This window comes from Manis pentadactyla, chromosome 2 (genome assembly GCF_030020395.1).
Source record: "Manis pentadactyla isolate mManPen7 chromosome 2, mManPen7.hap1, whole genome shotgun sequence".
Lineage (NCBI taxonomy): Eukaryota > Metazoa > Chordata > Mammalia > Pholidota > Manidae > Manis > Manis pentadactyla.
The window spans coordinates 102,924,103-102,939,329 of record NC_080020.1 but is presented as its reverse complement, the minus strand read 5'-3'; the positions used below and the strand labels follow the sequence as shown (position 1 = coordinate 102,939,329).

At 35.3% G+C, this 15,227-nt stretch overlaps 1 pseudogene; it reads left to right on the top strand.

Moving 5' to 3' along the window:
* Positions 1–13,402: 13,402 nt before the first annotated feature.
* LOC118919953 (40S ribosomal protein S17-like) lies at positions 13,403–13,943 on the top strand (annotated as a pseudogene).
* Positions 13,944–15,227: the final 1,284 nt, after the last annotated feature.

The window sequence follows — 15,227 nt, the reverse complement described above, 5'->3', positions numbered from 1 at the left end:
AAAATCGGTTGCCCTAAAGAGGGGAGTGCTGTGGTGTGTCACACACAGGGCTCTGGGCTCCGAAGACCACGCTTCACAAGTCAGGAGCATCCGGTCAGCTGCTGAAGCTCTTACTGTTCCTTGCTGCTCTGTCATCTGCTGATGTCAACGTTTCTACCTGCATGTGACTTTTCAGGTGCTTTTTGATAGAGCACACAATCCACAAGTCTAATTTTATTTTCCTCCTCTTTTTTGATTCTTATGTTCAGCTGGGCACTTCCACAAGCTTTTACAGGCCTTGGAAATACTGACTGAAGCCGCATTTGGGGAAGTGCTTCCTTCTCTATGTGAATTGTCCTCCATGGCTAGAAACCACTGTGGCCCTTGAACCTCTGTCCTCTGTACTTTGCTATGCAATGCAGTTCGGGCCACCGCAGGCTGGAGTCCGGGTCACCAGCTTGCCTCTCAGTGAGGCTGGGCCTGGAATGTTCTCAGGCTGAGCACTTCTGGAGTGCTCCTTTCTCCTGCTTGGCTGCATATGACTAAGTCAGGAAAGCCAAGAAGCAGGCAGCAGAGAGGACCCAGAAATGAGAAAGAAACTCAATGAGAGAAGGAAGAAAGTGAAGGTGACGTTGAGCACCTGGGTAGCTGGGCTTTCCCTGGGCCATCTGCATCTAGCTCCCTCACCTTTCTTCCTGGAGCTTCATTCAGCTCCAGCAACTCAAAGCCTCCTGGTCCCTGCTCTGGGCGGAACCCTGATCTCAGAAGTGAATTCTAAGGACAGTCTCAGGAGTAATAACAATGACTATATCTAAATAGCTATTTGAAATGGTTACATGTGCTAAGCACCTTAAGCATTTCTCTTTTTTTATATCATTAATGCACAATTACTTGAACAAACTTTTGTCAACTTTTCTCCCTGCATGTGGCTTTTCAGGTTACTAGACTCCCCCTATTATCAAGTCCCCCCCATATACCCCATTACAGTCACTGTCCATCAGCGTAGTAAGATGCAATAGAGTCGTTACTTGTCTTCTCTGTATATACTGCCTTTCCTGTGTCCCCCCCTTGCTACATTATGTGTGCAAATTGTAAAGCCCCGTTTTCCCTCTTATCCCTCCCTTCCCACCCATTCTCCCCAGTCCCTTTCCCTTTGGTAACTGTTAGTCCATTCATGGGATCTGTGAGTCTGCTGCTGTTTTGTTCCTTCAGTTTTTGCTTTGTTCTTATACTCCACAGATGAGTGAAATCATTTGGTACTTGTCTTTCTCTGCCTGGCTTATTTCACTGAGCATAATACCCTCTAGCTCCATCCATGTTGCTGCAAATGGTAGGATTATTTTTCTTCTTATGGCTGAATAATATTCCATTGTGTATATGTACCACATCTTCTTTATCCATTCATCTACTGATGGACACTTAGGTTGCTTCCAATTCTTGGCTATTGTAAATAGTGCTGCGATAAACATAGGGGTGCATCTGTCTTTTTCAAACTGGGCTGCTGCATTCTTAGGGTAAATTCCTAGAAGTGGAATTCCTGGATCAAATGGTATTTCTATTTTTAGTTTTTTGAGGAACCTCCATACTGCTTTTGACAATGGTTGAACTATTTTACATTCCCACCAGCAGTGTAGGAGGGTTCCCCTTTCTTCACATTCTTGCCAGCATTTGTTGTTCATATTCTTTTCTATGTTGGTCATCCTAACTGGTATAAGGTGATATCTCATTGTGGTTTTAATTTGCATTTCCCTGATGATTAGCAATGTGGAGCATCTTTTCATGTGCCTGTTGGCCATCTGAATTTCTTCTCTGGAGAAGTGTCTGTTCAGATCCTGTGCCAATTTTTTATTGGATTATTTGCTTTTGGTTTGTTGAGGTGTGTGAGCTCTTTATGTATTCTGGATGTCAACCCTTTATTGGACCTGTCATTTATGAACATATTCTCCCATACTGTAGGATGTCTTTTTGTTCTACTGATGGTATCCTTTGCTGTACAGAAGCTTTTATACTTTGATATAGTCCCAGTTGTTCATTTTTCCTTTTGTTTCCCTTGCCCAAGGAGATATGCTCATGAAGAAGTTGCGCATGTTTATGTACAAAATATTTTTTGCCTACATTTTTTTCTAAGAGTTTTATGATTTCATGACTTACATTCAGGTCTTTAATCCATTTTGAGTTTACTTTTGTCTATGGAGTTAGACAATAATCCAGTTTCATTTTCTTACATGTAGCTGTCCATTTTTGCCAACACCAGCTGTTGAAGAGGATGTCATTTCCTCATTGTATATCCATGGCTCCTTTATCATATATTAATTGACCATATATGCTTGGGTTTATATCTGGACTCTATTCTGTTCCACTGGTCTATGGGTCTGTTCTTGTGCCAGTACCAAATTGTCTTGATTACTGTGGCTTTGTAGTAGAGCTTGAAGTCAGGGAGCGTAATTCCCCCTGCTTTATTCTTCCTTCTCAGGATTGCTTTGGCTATACACCTTAAGCATTTCAATTTTAAAATATATAAACCTCAAACCACCCAGTGATGTAATTTTATTTTCTCTATATGTTTTTTCAGATTGGAAAATTGAGGCACAGACAATTAATTTGCCTGACACCATATAACAGAAATATGGCAAAATGTCACTCAATCCCAAGTCATGTTTGACTCAGATGAATGCAGTCTAATCCATTAAAGTATAGCACATTGCTTGGGTATAGCTTTGATAACACTAATAAATAAATGAATACATAAGTAATTTAACACATAACACTAATAAATGAATTAATGAAGTACTTTGTACATTGAAGTTGAATAGGATAGTCAGCCTCAGTCTACCCTAAGTCATTGTACTTTGATAGTTCAAGGCTCATAGACACTTGGCAGTTTTTAATATTTGTATTAGATTCCTCCCTGAAATAAAAATAATGAGTTTTATTGTTATTTTTGATGTTTCTTAAGTAACTTAAAGAGTAATAACACAATAATGAAACCATGTCAGGCAATTAGCTGCTAAAGCACTCCCTGTTCCTAAAAGCAGAAAATGCTTTTCTGCTTCAAAAATGACATGTTATGTGAAAAAATTTGTGGCCTCAGCTTAGAACTGATCTGCCTGTAATTAGCATTATTGAAGAACTCTACGTCTTAACCTTATTTTCAATTGAAGGGAACATATTGTGGAGGGAGAAAAATTCCTATTAATTATTTTTAAGAGCTTTCTTATGCTTTCCTTCCATAAAATTCTAGTTAATCCTGTTTTCATTTTATAGCATCCTACATTTTAAAGTATGTATGTATTAACATACTGTGGCAGTGTGACTAAAAATTGAAGAAGTTATTTGAAGTGAATACTATTCATGATTTAAAAATGCCTATAAGTAGCTAAACACATAAGAAGGAGATTTTCTTTTTTATTCAAAACCAGTGTTTCCTATGCTAGCTACAGGAAGTGTTATGAAGTTGTCAATGAAGTCTCTGGTATTTACCCAGAGAAACTGATCTCATTTCATATTCTTTGAAAATTATATAGTACGATAATCCAGTATGTATAAATTATCAGCAAAAATCTAATCTTGGATTTTTTTAAATCACCAACTCTATCTACTGCCAGTATTAAAGTTGGCTCTAGTGCACTGAGAATTCCCTTGACTACAGACAAAAATACAGTGAGAGCCTGGGATCCATTTCAATCTCTCAGTTCAGCCCCTGCAGGTTTCTTTCAGTTAACAGATGCAGAATTTCTTTCTACATTTCATGTCTTCTATATCATCTTTTCCTTCTAATTAACAGTATTCCTCGAATACACAGAAGTTTGTCACATTAGACTGAAGAGAAATCAAAACCGCAAACTCCAGAATAAATTCAACATGCTTTTGCACAAATTGTTCTGTAACCAATTTATAATTTCAAAACTTCTGACAAATTTTTATCTGAATATATAAATACATATACATACTTGTATATGTATATATATTTTTAGGAGCAATGACAATAACAGCAGTAACAGTTTTTGTATTCCTTGCTTTTAGGGAGGAAGAGTAAATAAAGTGCCAAGTACCCTAAGAAAATTATACTTTTTCCTATGGAATCCAAAATTAGTGAATTGAATGTCTAAGAGTATTTTACATTTGAAATACAGTGCTGTAATAAAAAATCTGAGCATAAAACCTCAACTCATTTTGAAGTGACTTTTAGTTTTAAATGTGATCAAAGACCTGTAAGTTCAAATTACAATTGTTTTGCATTAACAGACTTAGTATTTGAATTAATCAAAACTGCTCCAAAATTTTGCTGTTAGCTAGAAGAATCAAAATGCAGTAAAAGTGTATTTTCTTTAAATGCAAAATAATACACATGCTATAAATGAGTTAAACGCATGCATTGTATCTAACATATGTACTTATAAAAATATAATTTTCCAATGATTTCATTTACAACTATTTATTTTCTGCAACTAAAGCAGTAATAAATGCATATTCTATTTAATTCCAATTCAAGTTTTAAGGTAATTGCATATAAATATAAAGAGGAAAATACTACTATGACATTCATTATTTCATATTATTCATTGCAATTTAAGATTTAAAATATTTCAATAGTCTTAATTTTGACACTATATTTATTATAGTAATCAACTAAACCAAAGATTCGATTATCTAGGAGTTATCTGGTTTTCAACAAAGAAAAATGCTTATGATTAACATGCCCCAAATATTATAATATTTTAAAGAATAAAAATGCAACATGTATAAATAGAAAGAAGGAATCATTTACCCCAAAGTAGATATAGCAAAAATTTGAAAGGAATAGCCAGGGAAACTTAAATAAAAATCAGTTCCACAATAATTTGTATTTTTCTTAGGAAATCCATAGTAACATAGATCTTTAAGTGATGTTAACACACATCATCATCCTAGCTCCTAGAATAATCACAAGATCCAAGTTTTCTTTGCTACCAGCATATATTTGTCTCCCTTCCAATAGCTGAATTGATCTTTATTTATTCAGTACAAATTACTGAATAGTTGGTGGAAATGTTTTAATGAAAAATAACAAAATCCAAGAACAAAAAAAGTAGCTGGTTATATAATGTTATTTAATCTTTTAAAATGAAACCTCATTTTAAAAATAAATAGACTGAAGACAGAGTAGTTAATTATATGCATTCTCTTGAGTTAGTTCTTTATGATTTGACAACTGGCAGGCAGCTGTTCCCGTAAATATGACAATAAATTTCTAAATCTCCAGAGAACTGGTAAATACAGGCAGATGCACTTAACTACTGGTGGGCAACAAAAGTCAGACTGCAGGAAACTGTGGCACTAATGTAGCTCTTGATTAATCTCTAATTACAGTTTTGTCATCTTAGCAGGGAGACAAAACTATATCACTTCCTAAATAGGCAAGCAGCATTTTGGCACCTAGCAACCGGCAGTTCGTTCCTATTAGCTGCAGTGGACTCAATGCTGTTACATGGGAGGTGGTTATGGATCACTGCTCTATTATTTATGGAGCAGCATTTCCAGAGGCCTTCACAACAGTAGATAAATTAGCAGCTTAATAGGCCAGCACTAACTAAAAACATAGCATAAGCTGAAGCATCAAGTATGAAATTAAAATGGGGCTTGCCCATAATGTTTGCATCATACATAGAAACGTTCATTTATATCTGTTAATTATTCAACAAGCATAACATGAATGAGAGCATATTTATGAAAAACATAGACTTTTTTCAATCATTTCATATTACTTTACAAAGAACATATTAAATCTTTCAGAAAGATTAAAAACAATCATTTTCCTCCCCCTGAGGGGATTCTCTTGGTTTCATTCTTAAGATCAGGGATGATAGGTGGCAAGCATTAATTAGAACTAGTGCAGCTACAAAAGAGCCCTAAGTGTCTGTGCAAAAGTGCCTTATTAAGCTCAAAATGGGCAAATGAAGCTCATTCTTATCATGCTTCCATTTCCCTTGCAGTTTGGGTGCAATGAAAAAGTCTAAGGAATGACCTCACACCTCTGTCTGTGCCAGTAATTTGAAGGGTGGCATAACATTCTGAAGTATTTTTTTTTCAAAAGGCAATCCACAGGCAGGTTTACTTAATTAAAGTTAATGGAACATCTTTCTTAATCTTAATTGTAGAGATTATATTATTAATATGATCCAAAATGCAATATCCAAAACAGTAACAACTTTTCATCTCCTTCAATTTTACTAAAAATTATTTTTAGACAAAATGGTATAACATGCTATGTATTTTTTAAAACAACTGCTTATGCTTTTTAATTATAACAATTCCTATTATAAGAATTTCATTCAAAATGAAAATGTCCTACCCATATGTTAACTGATGTATTATTTACAATAGCCAAGAATTAGAGGCAACCAATGTGTCCATCAATAAATGAATGGATAAAGAAGATGTGGTACATATACACAATGGAATATTATTCAGCTATAAAAAAGAAAGAAATTCTGCTATCTGTGACAACATGAATGGACTTAGAGGGTATTATGCTAAGTGAAAATAAACCAGGTAAAGACGAATACCATATGATTTCACTTACATGTTCAATCCAAAACCAAACCAAAACAAAATGAAATATTGCAATAGACTCATAGACACTCAGATGGGACTGGTGGTTACCATGGGGGAGGAGTGAAATGGGTGGGTAAAATAGATGAAGGGGGTAAAGAGGCACAAAATCTAATCATAATATAAATTAGTAAAAGAGATGAAAGTACAGCATAGAGAATATAGTCAATAGTTCTGTAACATCTTCCTATGTTGACAGATAGTAACTACACTAATTGGGGTAAATATTTAATTATGTATATAACTGTTGAATCACTATGTTGTATACTTGAAACCAATATAATATTGTATATAAATTATACTTCAATTAAAAAAAAATTAAATGAAATGTCCTTCACTTACACAATTGTATGACTTCAGAAAAATAACTTTTTTTCTGACAACACATGTTATAAATCTTTTTTAAATGAACATGGCAACAATACATTATGAGCAAAATGAAATTCCTTTAACTCAAGTGCCCAGAATATTCCGCAACAACAGTTGAGAGGCCATTTTATTGAAATGAGAACACTCATTCTAGAAAATCTTTCCATTTATAAATTTTTCTTTCAAAGAATTCTTCCCTAAAGATAATTCAAATATGTATCATCACAAACTATGAATATAAATTTTCAGAATCACTGTGTTATTTCCTCTACATGGAAACACTGGAAGATGGCATCGTTTGGAAAGAAAGCCATGGGTTCAGTTATATCATGCAGAGAAGGTGCCTTTGAAATACACAAGTGAAGGTATAGATAGCCAGTTGGGTAGGTCTGGAATTCAGAGAACTCAGAACCAGAAATAGAAATTTCAGAATCATTGTCCCAAACAGTCATTGAAGAGGTAGATATGGATGAGATATTCTAAAAAGAAAATAGAACATGAGAGAGGGTGAAAATTAGTAAGCCCTGAGGAATTCCAACATTTAAGAACCATATAGAAAAGGTTGAAGTGGAAAGAACACTGAGAAGAAATGGACAAAGAGGGAAAAATGGAAAAACCATTTTAATGCCATCAGAAGACCAAGTATTATGAGAACTGAGAAAACACTTGATTCTGACTGATAGTAAGATCAGATAAACTGTATCAGGAGTATGATGAGGATGGAGGAAAGCCAAATTTGAGTGAATTGAGGAATAAATAAATGTGAGATATGGAAAGTGAGTGGGAACAACTACTCCATTCTTCTGTTAAATGTCATAATTTAAGAGCCGAGATGTAATGGTAGCCAGAGGGCTTGATTTTGTTGCAGCTGTTCCTGTCTTAGGAGGTTAAGAGAGTTGAGTTGAGAAGATTTTGGTACACCGAAAGATGTGTGAAATAAGTAATTTAAGAGAGCTCAGGTACAACAGGGCCCTCTTTTATGTCCTAAGGAGTTTCATGCTAATCTTTGATAGTGGTGTTTGGTGGTAGTAAGTGTGGGAAGAGGCAGGGAATTTGCTCTTACTGTTTTTGCTCTCTAAGGGATTTCTCTGATGTTCATGGCACTTAGGTCTCCTTATAACTGTGATGAACAGTAAAAATTGTGTAGTAGTTCTCAGTTAAGCCAAGTAAGCGTTTCCTCTGTTGCCACCAGAGCCCCCTCAAGATGGTTAGGATTCAATCACAACCCCATTCCTAAATTCTTATTAGGCTAATCTTCTCCAGACTTAATACATCATAAGTGATCAGGTACCAAATCAAATTCTTCAGTGAATTCATTGAACTTGCTAGTGTTCTCAGCAGAATACAGACAGCATGGAGAACACAGAGAAATCCCCTTTGACTCGTTCTCTTCCCTCCTGATTCACAGAGTTGGACTTACCATCACCTGCTCCATCACCTGCCTACAAAAATACATATTTCTTTAATTTATTCTGTAATACATTTTTCCCTAAAAAATTTTGTGTTTCTTCCTCCACCATTCTTGCATTCAACCTTGGTCTCTTTTCGTGCTTTACATCGTAAAGTATTTCAACTTAGCCAAGATGATCTGAAGACTTCTCTTTACTTGTCTTGATTCTAAATAGGAAGTGTTATGGCCTGTGGGCCCAGGAATGAGGATAAATGTAGGTGCTCCCATTCTAGCTTACTTCCCTCTCAGGGAGAGCTATGACTAAATCTTTCATTTGTTTACCTAAAAATCAAGTCCATCTTGACCAGGAATATATGAATGTTATTTCAGTGACAAAAAAGTCCAATTTCATTTAAGTAGAATATATTCTTTCTTTGAGCATGACTTGTATCTCAACCTTTGTGGTACAATCACATGAAATTTTATTTTCAAATGAATTATTTATGTTTTTTCTGGGTAACACAGTATAGGGCCTACCACACTAGTGTAAACAACTCCTTCTCTTTCAGGCCTCCAAGCCTCTCCTCACACAGAATGAGGGCAGAGGTGGTTTCCAAATCATTATCTTTCTTAAACTTTGAGAGATTTAGAATGTATGAGATCCAGAGCAATGATGGAAATACTGGCCATAGAGAGAAGATAAACAACTTCTCTTAAATTAGGGGATAAGGAGAAAATGCATGCAGTCATCCAAAAATCAAACATTTGAGTGAATTTTTATCTCTTGCTTTCTGTTTTCTCTGTGATAAAGAAAGCATGGCCATTGTTGAGTAATTGCAGTGGAATGGCAGATTCAGTGTTCTGAAGAGAGTGAAGAAGTTTTCAAATAGTTTTTGCTATGAGAACCAGGAGAGTGAGTCAGCTGGAGAAACAGTAGCATTTATGTACTGATTAAAGGGCATCTGAGACTGGTAATCATAAATTAACAGTAGTACTATCTATTCTAATCTACACTAATGCATTCACAAGCAATAACGAGCTACAAGATAATAGAGAGCAAATGAATATTTTTTTCACCCAGGGTTGGGGTTTTGCCCAATTAATAATATAAGATAAAGAATTAAGATCATAACAGGAATGGTAGGTCATGGGGTCTAAGATGGATATGAATGAAGATAAAAAGAGAAGGGCACTAGCTTGATAATAAGAAGAGTCCCCAAGAAGGCAAGAAAAAGTCCCAGTTGGAATAGGTGAGTGCTCAAGCTGGAATAACTTTATCAGGGAATCTCATGCTTTTTTTCAATGATCTGGAATGGTGGAGTAGTTTCTGGTGATAATAGTGTTTAGCATGTGACTTTGGTAGTGTGGATGAAGTAGAGTGAAACAAATCAAGAAACATAGAAATCAGGGAATTGGGTAAGTCAGTCATGTGGATATTGACATGTCTAGAGATAATAGAGAAAACTGTGAGCCAAAGTTTACACCCTATAAAAAGATAGTGAGTGATCCAGCTATAGAGCACTAGCCCCAACAGTGGTTTATTTTTACTTTAGTTTTAATAGGTGAGTTGGGAAATAATTATCTGAAGAAGCAATCGAGAACAAGGAGACCAGCCCTTTCTCAATCATTCGTCAAATAAAAGAATTAATACAGTTAATGGAGAAAAGCACTGAAAAGAAAATTCTAAAATGTCCCCATAAGAAACACTATAAACAAAATAATGGTGTTTCTTTCTTAAAAATCAGAGTCCTAGTAGTTTGGTAAGTACAAAATTTATATAGATAATGGATATATTAAAGTGAAAATAATTTTAATAGTCATAGTTGTGTTTAGCATTTCTGTGTGATTTCCCTTTTATCCACAGATGGGGAAAACTTCCATGAAACCTTGAGTAAGAGGTGTTATCCTGAGATATCACGAGAATGGAGTAGAAATGCCAGATAAAACCTTTCTGTGTCCGTATATTAAATGCCCAGCTAACCTTAAAGAAGAGACATGGTCAATTAGTTTTAATAGCATGGGTATTCGGGAAGATTTGTTTAATGATGACACCCTCATTTTACTGAATCAATAATACCAGGGTTGCTTTACAATGAAATGTCTCTCTCTAGTGAGTAATTTACAATAAATAAATCCATAAATCTATCAAGGCAGAAAATAAAGTCCCTTTACCAGACTGAGAATCTATAAGATGTGCATGGTTAAAGATCAGCAAGAACTTTTGACACCAGAGTTCCAGGTCAACAGGTCACTGGAGCTCTAGTAGTAAATTTGGGAAAGGCTATTCACAATGATTCACTCATTAAGGATTTGTTTACTGATCATGAAAAACCTATACGTAAGTAACTATAGTATATACATCAAAATATGGATTACATTTTGGGGGAAAATAATCTCCTCACTTGACATGATATCAGATTTTGTCCTTCTTAGATGATGGATAAATATGTGTATTCTAGAGTCCAGTGTCTTTGTCATATTCTGGACATTTACTAGTAAAATGACCTTGAAAAATTTACTTAATTTCCTCATCTATAAAATGAGGTAATAATAGCATTTGCTTATGTGGTAGTTTGAAAATTGAATGAATTAGTCTGCACATAGTACTTAAAACTGAAAACAATGCCAGGTACAGAGTAAGCACTCAATAGCTGTAACCTAGTATTGTTACATTATTGTCATTAGTATTAATAGTAAGATGACCAGAGTATCAATATTATATATAACAGTTCAAACATTTTTGAGAAGGAAATAAGTGTTTACAATTTTAGGACTATAACTGATTGTGTCCTTTACTGATATTTCTACAAGTCAGTATCAAATTTCTACAAGTCAGTATCAATTTTTGAATTAGAGCTATTGATCTTTTGAGTAACAATCAGAAATACCACATAAAAGAAAATGCTCAATCTTCTGAATAAAAAGGTAAAACAGCTTCAAATAAAAGAAATTAGATGGACATAGGCATTATCTCTACTGAAAGAAGCAAGTTCGTTGAAATTACAAATTATCTATCTATATGGACTCTGGGAGTTATGTCAATTTGGGGACATTTTTCATCTTCCCTTTCCTCATTAAAACTTATTTCTTTTTTCAAAACTTGATTTATTTTGTCCAAGCCAACTCTTCATATATATACTTTAGTTGACCTCTTGCAGAAGCTCAATTGCCATTTTTTATTTTAATCATGTTCATTCTTTCCTCCAGCAACCTGAAAATATAACTGCACTGAATTATAGTAAAAATGAACTTTTATTTAGTATATATTTACTGTATGCAAGGTTGTATTTTAAAGAAACCCATGGACAAGATGGTATTAAAATTTCACAATTTCAAATGTGGAAATGAAGAGGTGGAATACATTTCCCAAGTACATACAGCCAGTAAATTATATAAATAAATGGCACACTTCCTTTAATCCAGGAAATCTGACTCTAAGCAAACTTTTAGGAGCATGCATTAGACCACTGGCCCCAAGTCTCTCAACACATCTTTGCTGAGTATGCCATAGTGCAAGCCTCACCATCCTCTGACCCCGAGCCATTCCTGTAGCTAGTCACATAAGCCACTAAATGAGTCACGGCAACCACAGAATGACCATCATGTGAGAATGTGAGAGCTTGCTCTCCAAGGGAGATTGGTTGGCTTGCTTATAGCCTGCCACAATAGGTGCTGTGACATACTGTTGGCATTCCTTGACTACCGTGCAGCCTTCTGAGTGTGAGGCCCTTATGTGGCCTGTGCCATCCTCTGTGGGGAACCATGTCATGATGGAGAACCAGGGCCACAGTACTGATGCTTTTGGTGTTTGTTGTGCTGTGAGCAATAAACAGATAAGTATATTGATCTATTGAGACTCATTGTCTATTTTCAGCACCTCTGAATTTGTGCCAAGCCATCTTGCTTCTTTGCTTAGTCATCCTCTTTGGAGTCTTGACATCTATAAGGTTAAGGTTCTTCCCTGACACATAGATCTTAACCACTAATGGTTCTTACTGCCTTCCTAATCTATCCACCAGATCTTTAGCTCTTCTCATTGCTAATAAACACCTCTAAATGCCTGGGTCAGGGAAGAATTCCACCCAGTATCAAATCCATAGCACTGGAGATATTTTATTCCACTCATCTATGCGTATTTGTTACAAAGCCTTTGACTGCAAGTAACAGGTAGGACAGTTTAAAATAGTGAGATTTGTTGTCTTAAATAATAAGGAGTGAGAAGGAAGTAAAGGTTTTGTTAATTCAGTGACTTGACAATACAATTGGCTCATTGAGACAATGGTCCTTCCCCTTTCCTCTCTGCCATCCTGAGCATGGCTCTTTAATCTAACTTTCTTTGTAGTAACAAGAAGTTTCTGCAATTCCATGTTATATACAGATATGACAATGTCTGGGAGCCAAAAAAGAAGCTATTCCATTTTAATTCATTTTTTCAGCTTAAAGAAAATAAATCCCCACTGACTGTCCTCATGGTTTATTGACAAAGGAATAGGACCACCATGATTTTCCTACAGCAATGGGTCTCAAGCTTAATGCATAATGACTCAGACCTTCTTATCTCTGCTTCTTCTAAGTTCAGCATTTATATCACATTGTACACTGTACACAGATCTAATCTTAGGTAGTAAAAAGACATAGTATAGGCTCTTTATAATACTGTTCAAAAATTACCCACAATGTGTGACACAATGCCAAGTTAAAATTATCTTCTGATGTCAAAGTATAAAGATCCTAACAGGATCAAAGTCCACTATGCTGCGAACAATGAACTCAATGCTGACATTAACTTTTGATTTTCACCAGTGAATTCCATTAAACCTTTGATCTCAGTGCTTTTGCTTCTAGTGTATACCTGGTCTTGTTACTCTAAAACTTGCAACAGCATCCATCAGATATATTATTGCTACATTTGTGATCTCATTGGGAAGGTTCAATCTCTGTTTTCTGATTAAAAAGACATTTTTTTTCACGTGTTGGCACATCTTGCAGGTAAATACAGCTCCTACAAAAGAATAATGCAGTAGGAAATGAATTAACAAAAGCAGACCAAGCTCTTTAACTAGGAACCCACCAATGCGGGCAGCATTTGAACCAAAAAATATGAAGAAAGTGGCCTGGGTCTTCATAGAAAAGTACTTCATATGCCTGGGTAACAGCTTCTGCATGAACGTACATGTGCAAAGAGATTTCCATTATTCCTAGCAAGAATTTACAAGGAAAGATAGCAGAGTATGTCACACATTTAATGAGGAGGGTTCAGAGTGGCCTCATGAGAGGTATCTCCATCATGCTGCAGAAAAAGGAGAGAAAAAGGAAAGATATTTATGTCTCATCAGCCTCATCAGATAATTATATCTGATCTCAGCCCAGGATCAAGAGAACTGAAGTAGATTCTGACACTCAGGAAATGCTGAAGCTTTTCAGCTTTGGCAGTCTGTCTTAACTGCAGGTTGCTCAGCCCACAGTTGAAATGGATTTCAAAACACTACATGGAGTCATTTGAATCTTTCTGCTATACTGTAATATGTCAATAAACGTGAGACAACAAAAAGTATACTGAGCAGTAAATCTAGCTCTCTCCAGGTACAGCCCTTCTTTTGGCAAAGACAAGAGAGAACCATTGTGTTTAATAAATAGTTGATTAGGACCTGCAAGTTCAAATAGGACAGAAAAAGAGCAGAAGTACTGAAAAAGGAAGGTCAAGAGCTGGGACTGAGAAGATAAGTTGGAAAAATATATTTGCTCCTGTACAATTGTGTAAATAGGTGTTCGTGTGTGTGTGTGTAGATGCCATTGTATGTGAGCATATACACATACATATATACATATATACCTATAAATACAAATTTATGAATAGACTGTTTTTAAAGATTGTGTCTAAGAATCTGATCATTTGTGATCTGATTCTTTCTTGAGAGGCTAAATGGGAGGCATATGTAAGATAAAATCAGTTGGTGGTTAGTGGCAGAGACAAATATGAGCTAAATTAATAAGCTCATAATGATCACTAGAGAAGAGCAGCATTTCACGAGGCTGGGCCACGGGCAAGTGCTTATGTGGCTACACGAATGGATCTATGGGAAGTTTTCAAATATTAATTCCTGGGCTTCATTGATGACAAATATGATTCAGAGGAGAGGCCAAGGAAATTCATACTGTGACCAACCCCAATGACCATGGCAGAATACAAAGAAAGACTAGATAATGCATACCATCTCATTTTTCACTGTTCCCAAAAGGACCTTTAAGTTCCATTATTCTACTAAGTCTGACAGTATGGCTTTTCCTCTTTCCCTTAATTCTCTGTGCATCCTTAAATTACATTGTTTCATTTGAGGAAACATGAATCTATTTCTTAAGACATAGTAAAGCCCAACTAACTATAAGATGCCATACTTTTCACTTTTACAAAAAAAAATTCTTCTAACACTACTTATATTGAAGATGGTAATTATTCATGGAGTCACCAAAGTAAATATTGAATAGTGACATTATGTGATCATTCAATTTTCAAGAAAGAGAACACATTCTCCAGGTGTGATAGTGTCTATACTTTAAGATAAGTTATCTTACAAAGACATATGACACTGTTTCATAATTCTACTATTTAAAAAGTTCTAATATATGCCCTATCCTGGCCCAAAATTTCATTTAACTATACAAAAAGTCCTGTATGACTTAAAAAGTTAAGCCTAAGATAAACTAGAGTCTCTTAATGATTATCATATGTCAATGTAGGATCATTCTTGGTAAAAAATGTACCATTCTGGTGAGTGATAATGTGATACTGTATGCAAGTATGGGGAAAGAATGCATATGGGAAACTTCTTAACTTTCCTCTCAATTTTCTTGTAAACTAAAACTGCTTTTTAAGAAAGTACTTTTCTAAAAAAAGGCA